This window comes from Rattus norvegicus, chromosome 17, assembly GCF_036323735.1.
Source record: "Rattus norvegicus strain BN/NHsdMcwi chromosome 17, GRCr8, whole genome shotgun sequence".
NCBI lineage: Eukaryota > Metazoa > Chordata > Mammalia > Rodentia > Muridae > Rattus > Rattus norvegicus.
In genome coordinates, this window is record NC_086035.1 from 56584972 (window position 1) to 56598790 (window position 13819).

Genomic DNA, 13819 nt, shown 5'->3' on the forward strand with positions numbered 1-13819 from the left:
GATCTCTGAGTGGGAATGTCGAAGTTATAGAATGACAGCAGCGTGGAGCTATGTAAGGGAGCCCTTTTCCACCAAGTGGTTCTCCTTAGAAAATGTCCTCACATCTCCTCTGGCAACAAATCAGCTCCACCCACGAGGGACGAGCCTTGGAGTCTTTCTGTCTCCGTGTGGGCGAGGCAGCTCTCAGGCCCCAGTGCACGGTTTTGCCTTCTCTCTTTTTCCCTGAGAAGTTTCGCAATCATGTTCTAATGTAAAAACTCCTGTCCGAGTCCTGTGGTCCCTGAGCGCTTTGCTGAGCCATGACAGATGGCTATGGCTGCAGTGGGGCAGGCCTGTGTCACCCACGCCTCTCCCTGGCTCCAAATGGGACTGGTGAGCCCAGGCTGGCTTGGATCATTTGTTTCCAAGTACCAGGGGATTTTCAAACAGCTGTGGAACCAACCGTTTCCAAACGGAGCATAGTTCTGGCTTGTGGTAATAATAACACACACATGTTTCTGAGGCACTGGGTGTGGTGGCCTTTCCTGCTTGGAATGCTGTGTCACTGCCTGGGTCTCGGATTCTCTACTTCCACCCAAATGGTGACACCATTCAGAACCAGTGTGAGACCTGGAGTTGGGGCACACTTGGGTGTGGAACATTTCCCTCCTGTTATGGTTTGAGAAATGTTCCCCACAGGTTTCTGTTTTGAAGGCCTTGTCACTGGTTGATGATGCTGTCTGGGGCTATTAATCCTTAGGAGGCGGGCCTGGCTTGTGAAGCTCTAGCTGAATGGCTTTTGACTTTTGTGCTGCCATCTGTTTCCAGGGTCCCCAGGTCCACACAGTCACCTCCTCAGGCTCCTTCTAGTCTTGACAGAATGGCTCCCCTGCCTTCCTCTCCAGGGTTGACAAAGTCCTTGGAAATAGGAGCTCAGACAAATTTTTCCTTCCTAACTTGTCTTTGTCAAGTAGCCAACTACAAAGGAGATACAGCACTGGCCTGGCCCTTTTTTCTGTCCTCCCTCTGTCTCACCCCCTTCCTGTCTTGAGTCTTTTTCTCTCCTGTCCTTCCCTAGAGAGGCTTTCTCTCTCCAGAGGAGGAAGGACTAGGTCTCAAGTCCATAACCCAGCCCTGGGTGAGGTCAGTGCAGAAAATCCACAGAATTTGGGTAAGTGCCACCATTGCCTGCTTCCTCTCAGAGGCCCAGCATGGCTCCTGTTGGGTGTTCTGTAATCTGGTGGGAGTCCAGCAGAGTCTCGGCTGCTTTGGATGGCTGGGCAGAGTCAGAGGAGGAAACGTTGGGTCAGGAACAGTGACAGTAGAGGCTTAAGCAGTCTGGGACTCAGGACACAGCTCCAGGCCTGACAGGCCCTCCAAGTCAGCACAAGACACTGTGATCAAATCTGCAGCACAAAGGAGATTTGTATTTGCCCCAGAGGAACAATGGTCAGGGAATGAGGGACAAAAGCAGGAGACAGAAGATGAGGGAGAAGGGAAGAGGAACATGGGAGAGCGGAGGAAGAGGGGAAGGGACATTTGCCCAGAGGGACAAAGGACTGCTCTGGATAGAGAGAAGACAGCTGTGGCACATAGGAAAATGGTAGTTCACAAAGGTACAAGGAAAAGCCCCGTGTAAAGATGAGGTGTTTAATTTTAATTTGCCATGTTAATTAGGTGACCCAAAAGGGACTTTTGATTGCTGGGTATCACTACTTTGATACTTGGTAGTCAGTCTCAGGGGAAGGAACTGACCAAATAGGGGAAGAGACCATGGTGGCTAGTTTTAGGAATGTAATCTAACAGTTTAGCAGGGCAGAGGAAATGGGGGAAAAGCAAGGCCTGCCAGAGCCCTTCAAGGTCAGCCATGGCTGGACCTGGGTTTCTAGAGAATATGGTGTGAGTGGAGGGACCAAGAGTGATTGCCAAGAGCACAGTGAGGAAAGAGACAGATAGAGACCCAGGAGGCTGGAGAGATGGTCAGGGGTTAAGAACACAGTCAGATTCAATCCCAGACCCCACATGGATGATCACAACTGTCTGTAACTCGAGTTCTGGGGTATCTAATGCCCTCTTCTGGTCTCTTCAGACATGAGACATGCACACGGCGCACAGACACACATGCAGGCAAAACACCCAAACACATAAACAAACAAATAAATAAATAAATACTCTAGAAAGGAAGGAAGGAAGAAAAAAAGAAAGGAAGGAGGTAAAGAGGGAAGGAAAGAAGAAAGAAAGGGAGAAAGAAAGAAAGAAAGAAAGAAAGAAAGAAAGAAGGAAAGAAAGAAAGAAGAGTGAGAACCTACATGTCAGAGGCTGATACTTAACAGCCAAGGGTGATGTCATGAGACCAGGGTGGGCACCACAAACACAGGGAGAGGAAGAGAGAGGCCGAGATAGCAGGGCCCCTCCAGGTTCTTAGCACCCCACATGGCTCTGAGCTGAGCAGGTGCTGTCTATGTTTGAGTTTTATTGCTGTGAAGAGACACTGTGACAATGGAACCTATCATAAACAGAGATGTTTAGCTGGGGCTGCCTGACAGTTCCAGAGGTCCAGTCCATTATCATCAGGGGGGAAGCAGGCCAGCACGCAGGCAGACATGGTGCTGGAGAAGGAGCTGAGAGTTCTACATCTTCATCTGCAAGATGCAGGACACTGTGTGCCACACTGGGTGTGGTTTGAGTATAGAAGACCCTAGAGCCTGCCCCCCATAGTGACATACCTCCTCCAACAAGGCTACACCTACTCCAACAAGGCCATTCCCTTTAGTAGTGCCACTCCTTATGGGCCAAGCATTCATACACATGAGTCTATGGGGGCCATTCCTATTCACACCACCAGGGGCCTAGAGGCTGGGCACCCTTTCTTCCCTCTGTACCACCAGATCAAATTGGAGCAGAGGGAGGAAGTTTTGGCTCACCCAGACAACCTCAATACCTCAGAGCTTGCTAAGAAGGAGCCAAAGACTCCCCAGGCCTCTGGACAGGTAGCCGAGTGAACAGGGAAGTTCTTGAACATGGTGGAATTCAGCTAAGAGGTCACTATATATGCAGACTGCAACCTTCTGGAGATTCCCTTTCTTCATTGGGACCATAGGGACCTCAGGAATTCAGGTCTTCCTTCTGATAGGCTGGGGTGGGTGTCATGGACCTTGTCTGTGTCATCTTAGAACTGTGAGAGAGAATTCCAACTTGGAGGATGTCTGTCCTGGCCAAGTTCCCAAGGAGGGCACAAAAGTCAACTTTCAGGAGTCCAGAACCTTTTGTTGTAACTTCCTATCACCTACTGGGTGAAGCCAGGATCTTCCCTGCTGAATGCACCCCAGACCCAGAGCTTACAGCTCCATTTGTGCACATAGGCACATGCAGAGGAATAGAAATGGTCACTGTGAAAGCGATAACTTACTTCACTGGGAACATGGAGACGGGAGGAGCCTCGCCTGTGTGTCCCTCAGAGGAGCTTCTCTACACAACTGTTTCATCTTCTAAGCAATCGGCCGCTGTACTTGGCATTACCTTAGATGAGGTTGTGCAGTTTCCACGCCATGGTGAGAATAGGTCTAGCTTCTTTGGGATATTTAGCTGATTTCTGGGGATTTGCTCTTCTGCATAGTTTTGCAAAGTGGACTTTATCTCATTATGAATTTACCTCTGGGAAAAGAAACTACAAGTGCCACAGTCCCTTATTGAGAGGTCACCACAGATGAGCCTCTATCCTGAATCCCAAGCCACTAGCCACAAAGGAAAGAGGGCTGGGGAGTGGGCAGGGGGTAGTGTTCCCCTAACACCCTTCCTAGGCTAGTGGGGGTCCTTCCTGGTAAAGGCTGGTTATCTAGTGAAGCTTTCTCTGCTGGGGCTGCTGAGGTGGCTTATAGGGGACAGGTATGGCAGTTCTAACATCTGTCAGGTCCTTCTCTGGGCCGATCAGCGGCTCCCTTCCCCACTGTCTCAGTGGAAAGCTGAGAAACAATGACAAAGTTGCAGCCACCTTTTTGCTCTTGTGAGGAACATCACTGTGTACCAGGTGCTGGTCCTACAGGATCCCTTGGAAATGGCCAGGCTGCTCGAGGAGGTGCCTGCCACAGGGCATTCCCAGCACCACAGCTGTGACTTTGAAAGGATCCAGCATCTACCAACTGCAAACACTGTGTTCTTGTTTGCTTTTCTGTTGCTATGAAAAATACTGGCCAAGACCAATTCAGGTAAAAAGGGTCTATCTCAGCATACAGGTTCCAGTCTGTCACCGAAGGAAATCTGAGGAAGGCTTCAGGCAGGCAGAACTTGAGGCAGAGACCATGGAGGAGCACTGCTCCCTGGTCCTCCATCTCTGGAGAGCATTCTTATATGCCACAGGGGCACCAGCTCTGAGGTAGCAGCTTCCGCCTCCCTCCATTGATTAGCAAGCAAGAGAATGCCACAGAGACATGTCCATCCACAGGCCAATCCGATGAGAGCAGTTCCCCAGCTGAGGGTCCCCCTTCTGGGGTGTCTCAAATTGACAACCAAGCTTAGCCATCATATAGTTAATTAAAATTGCAACACAGAAATATTTTTGATAGAAAAGAAATGCTATTTGGAATACACATTTGTGGAGAAAGCATAATCTTATTTTTAAAAATACTTTGCTTTTTTTGGAAGACAAACTCTTGCTATGTTGTCCAGATCGGCCAGGAACTCTTGGATTCATGCGTCCCCCCTCCTGTCTCAAACTTCCACCTCTGAGGGACTCAGGCACATGCCACCATATCTGGCTCCATTTTTAACCTGATAAGAACCGAGTGCATACTTGTTATTATTTATTGAAAATAGATTCTTCTCTCATACAACAACACACCCTGACCACAGTTTCCTCTCCCTCCACTCCTCCCAGCTCCCCCACACCTCTGCCCAGATCCACTCCTTCTGTTTCTCTCCACAGAAGAGCAGACCTCCAAAAGACAATAACCAAAAGGACAAAACTGCATACAGTCAGACAAGACAAAGCCCCTCCTGTCGAGGCTGACAGGGCGACCCAGAAGGAAGAAGAGTCTCAGGAGCAGGCAGGAGGGCCAGAGACGCTCTTCCTCCATGTCGGAGAGTACACTGGATCTGCCGAAAGACCGAGAAGGGATGATTCCATTTAAAAATGAAAAAATACCACACGCACACACGCACACACACACACACACACACAGTATTGCCTGAAAAACTAGATAAATCTAATTTTTTAAAGATATATTTCTTTACTTACATTTCAAATGTTATTCCCTTTCCCCGTTTCCTGTGCATAAGCCTCCATTCCCTCCCCCTCCCTCATACAGGGTTCCCCCATCCACACCCCTTATCGCCTTCCCTGACATTCCCCTGCACTGGGGGTCCAACCTTGGCAGGACCAAGGGCTTGCCCTTCCACTGGTGCCCCAACAAGGCTATTCTCTGCTACATATGCAGTTGGAGCCCTGGGTCAGTCTATGTATAGTTTTTGGTACTGGTTTAGTCCCTGGAAGCTCTGGTTGGTTGGCATTGTTGTTTTTATGGGATCGCAAGCTCTTTCAACTCTTTCAATCCTTCCTCTAATTCCCCCCAAGGGGGTTCTGTTCTCAGTTCAGTGGTTTGCTGCTAGCATTGACCTCTGTATTGGACATGCTCTGGATGTGTCTCTCAGGAGAGATCTATATCCAGTCCCTTTCCGCATGCATTTTCTAGCTTCATCCATCTTATCTGGTTTTGGTGGCTGTATATATATATAGGCCACACGTGGGGCAGGCTCTGTATTGCTGTTCCTTGAGTCTCTGCTCTAAACTTTGCTTCCATATCCCTTCCTATGGATATTTTCCCCCCTTTTAAGAAGGAGTGGGAGCATCCGCATTTTGGTCACCCTTCTTCATAAATCTAATTGTTAAGTTATTTCTGAGCCAGGCCTGGTGGCTCATGCCTTTAATCCCCGAACTCAGGAGGCAGAGGAGGCAGATCCCTGTAAGTCTGAGGCCAGCCTGGTCTACAAAGCGAGTCCAGGACAGCCAAGGCTGTTACACAGAGAAACCCTGTCTCGAAAAACCAAACCAAACCAAACCAAACCAAACCAAACCAAACCAAACCAAACCAAAGTTATTTCTGGTTTGTGAAATTATGGGTGAGTATTATTTTCTCTCAACTACACAAATCAGTACACACATTGCATCATGAAAAAACAGAAACAAAAAGTTGTTCTCCATGGTACAGTAGTACCTCTCTCCTCTCTATCTCCTTTCTCCTTGCTGAGTCAGCAGGAATGCTTTAATTATGTATCTATTTAATTTATTTACTCACAGTACATCCCAATATCAACTCTCCCTCCTCCCAGTCCTCCCTCATACAGATCTTCCCTTCATTTCCATCCCCTCTTCCTCTGAGGAGGAGCGCCCCTACCCCCCCACTGGGAACATTCCCCTCACACTGTGCACCAGTCACTGCAGGGCTAGGTGCCTCTGTCCCCAGACAAGAAGATTCAGTTAGGGAATCAGGACCCACGACAGGCACCGGAGTCAGACAGCCCCACTTGAGTTGTTGGAGGCTCTGCATGAAGACTTAGCTGCACATCTGGACACATGCCAGGGTGCTTAGGTCCAGCCTATACATGCTCTTTGGTTGGTGGCTCAGTCTCTGGGAGCAAGACCCCAAGGGCACAGGCTTGATGACTGTGTCAGCACACAGGCTGAGGACAGTACTACATGTGACCCTTTTCTAGAGCTGGGAGGGCAACTCAGGGGCTGTCTTGCCTGTGTGAATCAGTTCCTGTGCTCAAGGCACTGGGCTCAGCCAGGACTCTGGTGCCTGGTTTGGAGTTTTTCATGGCCCTATGATTCCCGTGGTGGGACCCTCAGCTGTCTCAGCCCCCGGTAGAATCCCGTGATTTTGACTTGGAAAAAGACAGCAACTTCTCAGTTTCTTCATCTCTGGAAAATGTTAGTCAGCTTTCCATCACCATGGCGACATATCTGAGACATCATTTATTAAGAGGAATGGTTTATTTTGGTTCACAGTTTGAGAGTCTGCCCTGTTGCTTGTTAGTCTGTGACGCTGAACATCAAAGTGGGAGTTTAGCAGAGGAGACTCTTCACTTCATGGTAGTTAGGAAGCAAGTAGAGACCAGGAGTCAGCGTCCTAGGTGTCCTAAGTTACCCTCCAAGAGCGCGCCCCACGCCCAGGACTCCGTTAAGGCCCACTCTCTAGACTCCACTCCCTCCCCACAGTGTCACAGGTTGGAGTCTAGGCATTGAACGCATAGGGCGTTGTGGTGGAAAAGTCATGCAAACCACAGCTCGGAGGACGTGGCAGCATCACTGCACTGCCTGGAGCATTAGTGGCTTCTGACCATCCAGGGCGGGGCCCCTTCCTCTTGGCATTCTGGGTGGAGCTTCCTTGGACACAGAGCGTCCTGAGCAGGTAGGATTTTAGTGGTTGCTCTGTCTGTCTCTTCTGGTTAGAGGCTGTCAGCCGAGGCATCTCCAGAAGCAGAACCGTTCTTGAGTTAGAACAGTGGAAGGGCCACAGTCTCTCTGCAGGGGTGAGGCTGTATCCTGGGGTGCTTCAGTTTTTAAGGGATGGAAGGCTCCCTCTGTGTTTCCCTTCCCCTGAGGTCTCTAAGTGGAAGGTGCTACTCACAGCTGGATGCTGACAGACTGCCTGAATCCACAGGTCTCACCATGAAGCCCACGCCCCAGCTCTGGACCATCTGAGGCTTTTATGACACTAATCCATCAGATGTCATCAACATGTCCCTCCCTCCCTCTCACCCCTCCCAGTGGTGTATCACAGACTAGAGGATACCACCTATTGGGGACTACCTCAGGCAGCAGTGGCCTTTCCTTATCTCTGCCCAGAAGGAAGCCTCCCTTAGCACAACCCTCTGCACCCCCCACCCCTTCATGCTCATCTTTTTGGCATGTTAAATATTGACTTTCTCTCCGACCCCGTGACCCAATGATACTGATGCACACAAGGGTGTGGGAAGCACTAAGCTTCTTGTGGGTCTCCTCAATAGGGAGTGAGCCCCGTGAGTTCAGGGACTATGTCATTATCCTGTCCTGACTGAGAAGGTGCCAGATCATAAAAGGAATGGAAAGGGGTGTGGGGAGGGTGGGCAAAAGGGGGATGGGGGGCAACTGCAAGGGTTGGGGGGCAACTGTAAGGGCACGTGGGGGAGGGGCAGCTGCTTGTCTTGCCCATGAAGGTTCGATAATTTGAGTTTATCAAACCAACTGACAACACATGACCAATGATCATGGGGGGATTACTGCGCATTAAACAAGAAGCGATGCATGTGGTTGTGACCTCAAAAGAGAGGGGTGTGAACCACCTTCAAAGGAGGGGGGCTTTAGGCAGGTTTGGTGGAGGAACTAATGATTTACAGGGGAGATAAACAGGTCCAGAGGAGGGACAGAGCCTGAAACATCCGGGGTGGGGGTGGGGGAGACAAAGATTGTAGGGCTACTCTGAAAAAGGACAGGGAGGGAGTAGCTGGTAACAGACCCTTCTGGCAGATCCTTCTGGGAAAAGCCCTCCCTGCAGTTTTGGGGTGTCACTTTCTGAGCCCCAGCAAAGGGCAGGGGAAAAGGAAAGAGGGGGCAGAAAGGAGTGAGCAGAAAGTTCCTGTCTTGCTTTGATTTAGTAAGGTTTTCCTTCCTTCCTTCCTTCCTTCCTTCCTTCCTTCCTCCCTCCCTCCCTCCCTCCCTCCCTTCCTTCCTTCCGCGTTCGTTCGTTCGTTCCCCCCCCCCCCCCCCGTATTGCCTTGCCACGTCCTTCCTTCTTGGAAGAGTTCTGTGAGAAGGGCCACAGCCAGCTAGTCTTCAGCAACTCTGGGAATGAAACCCAGGGTCATCCAAACAGAGTTCACTCTCCTTGCGCAGCTGCAGCCAAGCAGCCACAGGAAGCCAGACCTCTAGTTCCCAGGCTCCGCCTCTGCGAGCCCAGGTTTCCTAACCTGAAATGCAGATCCCCCCTGCCCCCGAAAGGGGTCACCTGGGTGTGGTCTGCGGCGCGCAGAACCAGAGCCAATCTGTAGCTCATCCAGCAGGGTCCTCTGGGCACAGAAAGCAGTTCAGCCCATGCTAATTGAATCAAAGTCAAAAATCTGATCTCTAACATTTGTAGGGCCCTGCCCAGCTGCGGGAAGAACAGGCAGAGCCACACACCGGCACCCCAAGAAGCCAGGCGTTCTGGGTTCGTTGCTCTGCAATTTGTTTTGCTCTAGCCCTGGCTGGCTGTGTGCCTTCAGTTTAAGTTTTCTGGACGGTTCCTACCTTGTCCCTTACGTGACAATTCTCTGGTTCATCAGCGCTATGCCTCTGTCTTGAGTAGGGTGGTGTCTAGCTGATGGAGGCCGCGGGACACAGCAGCTCCCTCCCTGTTGAATTCCTCTGCTGCTGCGGCTGCTCTAATTCTGGCTTCTGTCCTGAGGAGGTGGTAGTAAGGACAGCAGCCACAAAGATCAGGGTCCTTTCTGTGCTCAGTGTTGGCTCTCTGAGGAGGATGCTGATGTGGTGCAGGACAGCAATGGCTAGTGTGATGTCAAAGACATCAACAGGAAATACGCTGAGTGGAACATTGCAGGTTGCTGCTGGCCGAGAAAAAAAAATCACACTTCCAGCCTTAGGAAAAGAGCTGCTTTGTCTAAACCAAGACTTCTTTAAAAAATAATATTTTTATGAATTTTGTGATTTCTCCCCCAACTCCTTCCTAACTCCTCCCAGCTCCACCTCCCCTCATAGCTTCATGTCCTGTGTTTTGTTGTTTTTAATTAACCTACTCTGTTGGATTTGTGCTGCTCATATATCCTCAGGGTATGAAGGCATCCACTGAGGCTTGGAGTACTTACCAGGGCCACGCTGTTGAAAGGTGACTCTCGATTTCCCAGAAGACCCCTGTGAATAGCTGCTCAGCTAGGGGGCTCATGACCCCTCCCATCCGTGCTACATTGTTGATTGGCTTGCTCCTGTGTGGTCTTGTATGGATTCATGACTGTGGCCATACTGTTATATGCAGAAGATGCTGTTTCACTTGGGTCCTCTCTGATCTCTGGGGACAACCCTCCTCTTCAGGGATGTTCCCTGAGCCTTAAACCAAGACTTTTTGAACATGTTTCCACCCTCTACACATTTATGTCATTTAAACAAGGTATTTTTGTGTCGCTGGGCTTACAGGTGCATAAAATAGGCATAGAAGTCAAACACAGGCCCATCATCAATCATAAAGAAATATATTCATTCACTGCCTCCCCCTCCCCCCATAAATGTGTGTGCACATGCTTGTGCACCGCCTCATGTCGTATGCATGTTCATGCCTGAGTGCACATGCCATAGCATGTATGTGGACATCAGAGGACAATCTGCTACAATCCTGTCTCTCCTTCCTCATTGGTTTCGGGATCCGGTCACCAGGTTCAGCCTTAGTCTGCTGGGTCACCTCATCAGCCTAGACAATTTATTTTAAAGCAGTTCTTTGCTACACATATAATTTTTATATTTATTAAAGATAAAAGTAACTTTTCAGACCAATGAGATGGATGTGCTGGTTTAGTTTGATATTTACAATTAAATCTTGGCTGAATGTTTTATAATGCGTGATTCACAGCATCTTCGACAAGTTGGTCAATATTTTGAGTTTTTTCTTTTTATTGGATATTTTATGTATTTACATTTTAAATGTTATCCTCTTTCCCCCCTATATTTTTATTTTATAATCACTATCTTATAAACACTAGTTTTTGTTACTAGGAAGTATAAAATGTCAAGAGCATGCTTAGGGAACTTTCACAAAAGCTGGAAATTCAATCCTAACCTGAAGTCAAAATTCATAGAATGATTTTTTTTTGAACTCAAGTCAGCATGTCAAACAGTAATGTTTAAAATCAAAGATTTTAGCACAATACAATCCAAAGGTTCTCGGACTTCACACTTACGTGCTGATGAACAGTGGTAGAAAAGTATTAAAAGGTGTGGTTCTCTGTAAGTGAGTCATTGTTTCTATAAGGACACAGCACTTTGTGAGGATGCACAGTGGTGGACACATAGTCATGCAGTTCTCAGTCTTCCCAATGCTGTCATCCTTCAGTACAGGTGAACCCCAGCCAGAAAATTATTTTTGTTGCTACCCCATAACTGTAATTTTGCTACTGTTGTGAATTGTAGTGTAATTATCTGATATGCAGAATATAGGATATGTTGACCCCTATAAAAAGGTCATTCAACTCCCAAGGAGGTTGCCCTACAGGTTGAGAATCATTGCTGTAGACAGGCTCTGAGCCCAGTTGTTGGAGGGGTTCATTGATGGTATGCGATATGAGAGCAGACACAGTGCACAGTGTACATATGTCACGCTCAGAGCCAACACCTTGGTGAAGGGTGTGCAATGCCTGCCACACAGACTGTTGCCACCAGAAACACCCTGGATCTGTTAGCTATTTTGGTTTTGAAATAAATTCTGTTATTTACACATTCAGAAGCCTTTAACTGTCATCCAAGTGTTTGCAGCCAGAATTCAGTTGAGATCCCTGATGGGGTCACAGCTCAAAGCTTAGAAAGACGGGCTAACTTACTAGCTTGTTGGACACGATTGCAACCACTTCCCTTACTCCTTAGGCTGTTGGGTAGGTCAGAGTCCAAACTGTGTGCAACCCAAGTGTCTTAGTTAAGGGTTTACTGCTGTGATGAGACACCATGACCAAGGCAGTTCTTAAGAAGGACACTATTTACTTAGGGCTGGCTTACAGGTTTGGAGGTTCAGTCCATTATCATCAAGGCGGGAGCATGGCAGTGTCCAGAATGGTGTGGCACTGGAGGAGCTGAGAGTGCTACATCTTCATCTGAAGGCTGCTAGCAGACTGGCTTCCAGGGAGCTAGGATGAGGGTCTTAAAGCCCATACTCATAGTGACACAACTACTCCAACAAGGTCACAACTCCTAATAGTGCCATTCACTGGGCCAAGCATATTCAAACCACGACACTGAGTGTGGCATATGGCATGTATTTATGAAGGCCATCTCACCATTACTTTTTAATTTGTATTTCCCTTCAGTCCTTCAGCAGACTTTATTGTTATGGTGAGTGAAACTGGCCCATATGAGGGTCTTGAAGTCACTTCTTGATAATGAGCAGGCGTGCAGTGAATGTCTCTACTCTGGTGTCCTCATGGCATGGTTACGGGCCTCATGAACCCCAGGCAATGGTCAGGACCTGACCTGTCTCCCTGAGTTCATTTAAACCAAGTCTAAAGCTTCTTCTCTTCTCCCTCAGCCCCACGTGAGCTGGGCTGTTTTTCACAGCTCTGTGCAAGACTGAAGTGGCAAAGAGAGGCTGTGTCACCTGTATATTAAGACAAATGGTTTTCAGAAGTCTGGGGTTTCCAAAGGGCCTTCTTAAAATGTGCCCACCTTTCTTGGTTTCTCCCTTCTCCCTCCCTCCCTGCCTCCCTCCCTCCCTTCTTCCCTTCTTCTCTCTCACCCGCCCTTCCTCCCTTCCTCCCTCCCTCCCTCACTCAATTCACCTCTCTCTACCTTTCTTCATCCTCTCTTCCTCAATTCACCCCTTCTTTCTTTCCTCTTCCCTCTCTTCCTCCCCCTTTCCTTCCTTCCTCTTCCCCTCAATACTTCTTCCTTTCCTTCTTCCCACCTATTTTCCTTTCCCCATCCTTCATTTCTTTCTCAGTCCCTCCCTCCCTCTATCCTTCCCTCCTGTTTCTCTTCTTTTCTCCTTCCCTCTTCCCTTCTTCCTTCCTCCTTCCTTCTTCCCCCTCTCCTTTCCTCCCCCTCTTCACATATTTGTTACTTGACAAGTTACTTAACTTACTTGAGACTCAGAAGTTTGTTTCATCTTTGTAACTTTTTTTTTTGCCACAATGAGAAATTTTTAAAAAGACGTCCTTAGAATACTATGTGAATTTCCTTAATTATTCAAAGCACTTAGTATATTGCCTGATATAGATGAAGCACACAAACTGTAAGCTATTGTTTATTCAACAAACGTTTGTAACATAAGCAAGGCAGAGAAACAGTCTCTTTATTTTAAAGCACACACTGTAGTAACATGGGAGCAGAGAAGTGCTGTGTCAACTCATGACTCTGTGACTCTGGGTGAGGCTGGAGACTGCACTGCATCACCTTCTGGGACCTGCAGGAGATGGCAGCCATTCTCTCTCAGTTCCTCACTCACACTGTTTTGTGCTGTTCCCTTCCTTTGGCCCCTGAGACCTTCCTTCTTTAGAGTTTTCTATAGGCCATGCTGTAGTCTGGTCACTCTTCAGGCCAGAAGTGCAAAATCCATTTGTATGTGAGTTACTTCGGTTGTCAACTGTCACTGTGCAAACTGTCTGCAAATCACCCTTAAAAGATGGAGTTCCACACTCCCCACTTTTGTGATGGTAGCCATGTTACTTCAGGTTTCTCTTTTTGCTTCGGCCAACTTTCTGTCCCTTCGGTCTACAAAGGCTCTAACTCTCCCCATTCAGGGATGCTTGGTGATTAATCTGTGGCTAGTTTCCTCCTAGCTACCAAAGTACATGCAGTACCCATGAAGCCAATCTGCTGGAGCCCTGCTGGGGTCTGCTGTATACAAAGTAATGACTCTGGACTCTGACTACCTGAAGCTTCTTGGCACCCAGTAGCCCCATCACCCAGCGTGGCTACTGTAAATGCCTCTCCTTCCTACTGTGCGATTGCTCGATTTGAATACCTGGTCAGCATCAACCAAACTTACACTGACAAGAACAACCATTGTCACAGAGAAGCAGGCAGTTGGACAGACCTTCTGCTCCACCCCAACCAAAGCAAGATCTCAGAGGTGCCTGGGATGCTTTGCTCTCTTTACAGCCGTCTCCCCCTCTA

At 48.5% G+C, this 13819-nt stretch overlaps 1 long non-coding RNA gene across 2 annotated transcripts; it reads right to left on the bottom strand.

Moving 5' to 3' along the window:
- Window positions 1–4529: 4529 nt before the first annotated feature.
- Window positions 4530–9670, bottom strand: LOC102554214 (uncharacterized). 2 transcript variants are annotated; one of them, XR_005495541.2, is made up of 3 exons: window positions 9242–9609; window positions 4949–5070; window positions 4530–4746 (listed from the first exon to the last, which is right to left on the bottom strand). It is a non-coding gene; the product is annotated as an uncharacterized LOC102554214 (long non-coding RNA). The 2 variants fall into 2 exon arrangements; XR_596819.4 differs by lacking the exon at window positions 4530–4746 and having other exon boundaries at window positions 4766–5070; window positions 9242–9670.
- Between the last annotated feature and the right edge of the window lie 4149 nt (window positions 9671–13819).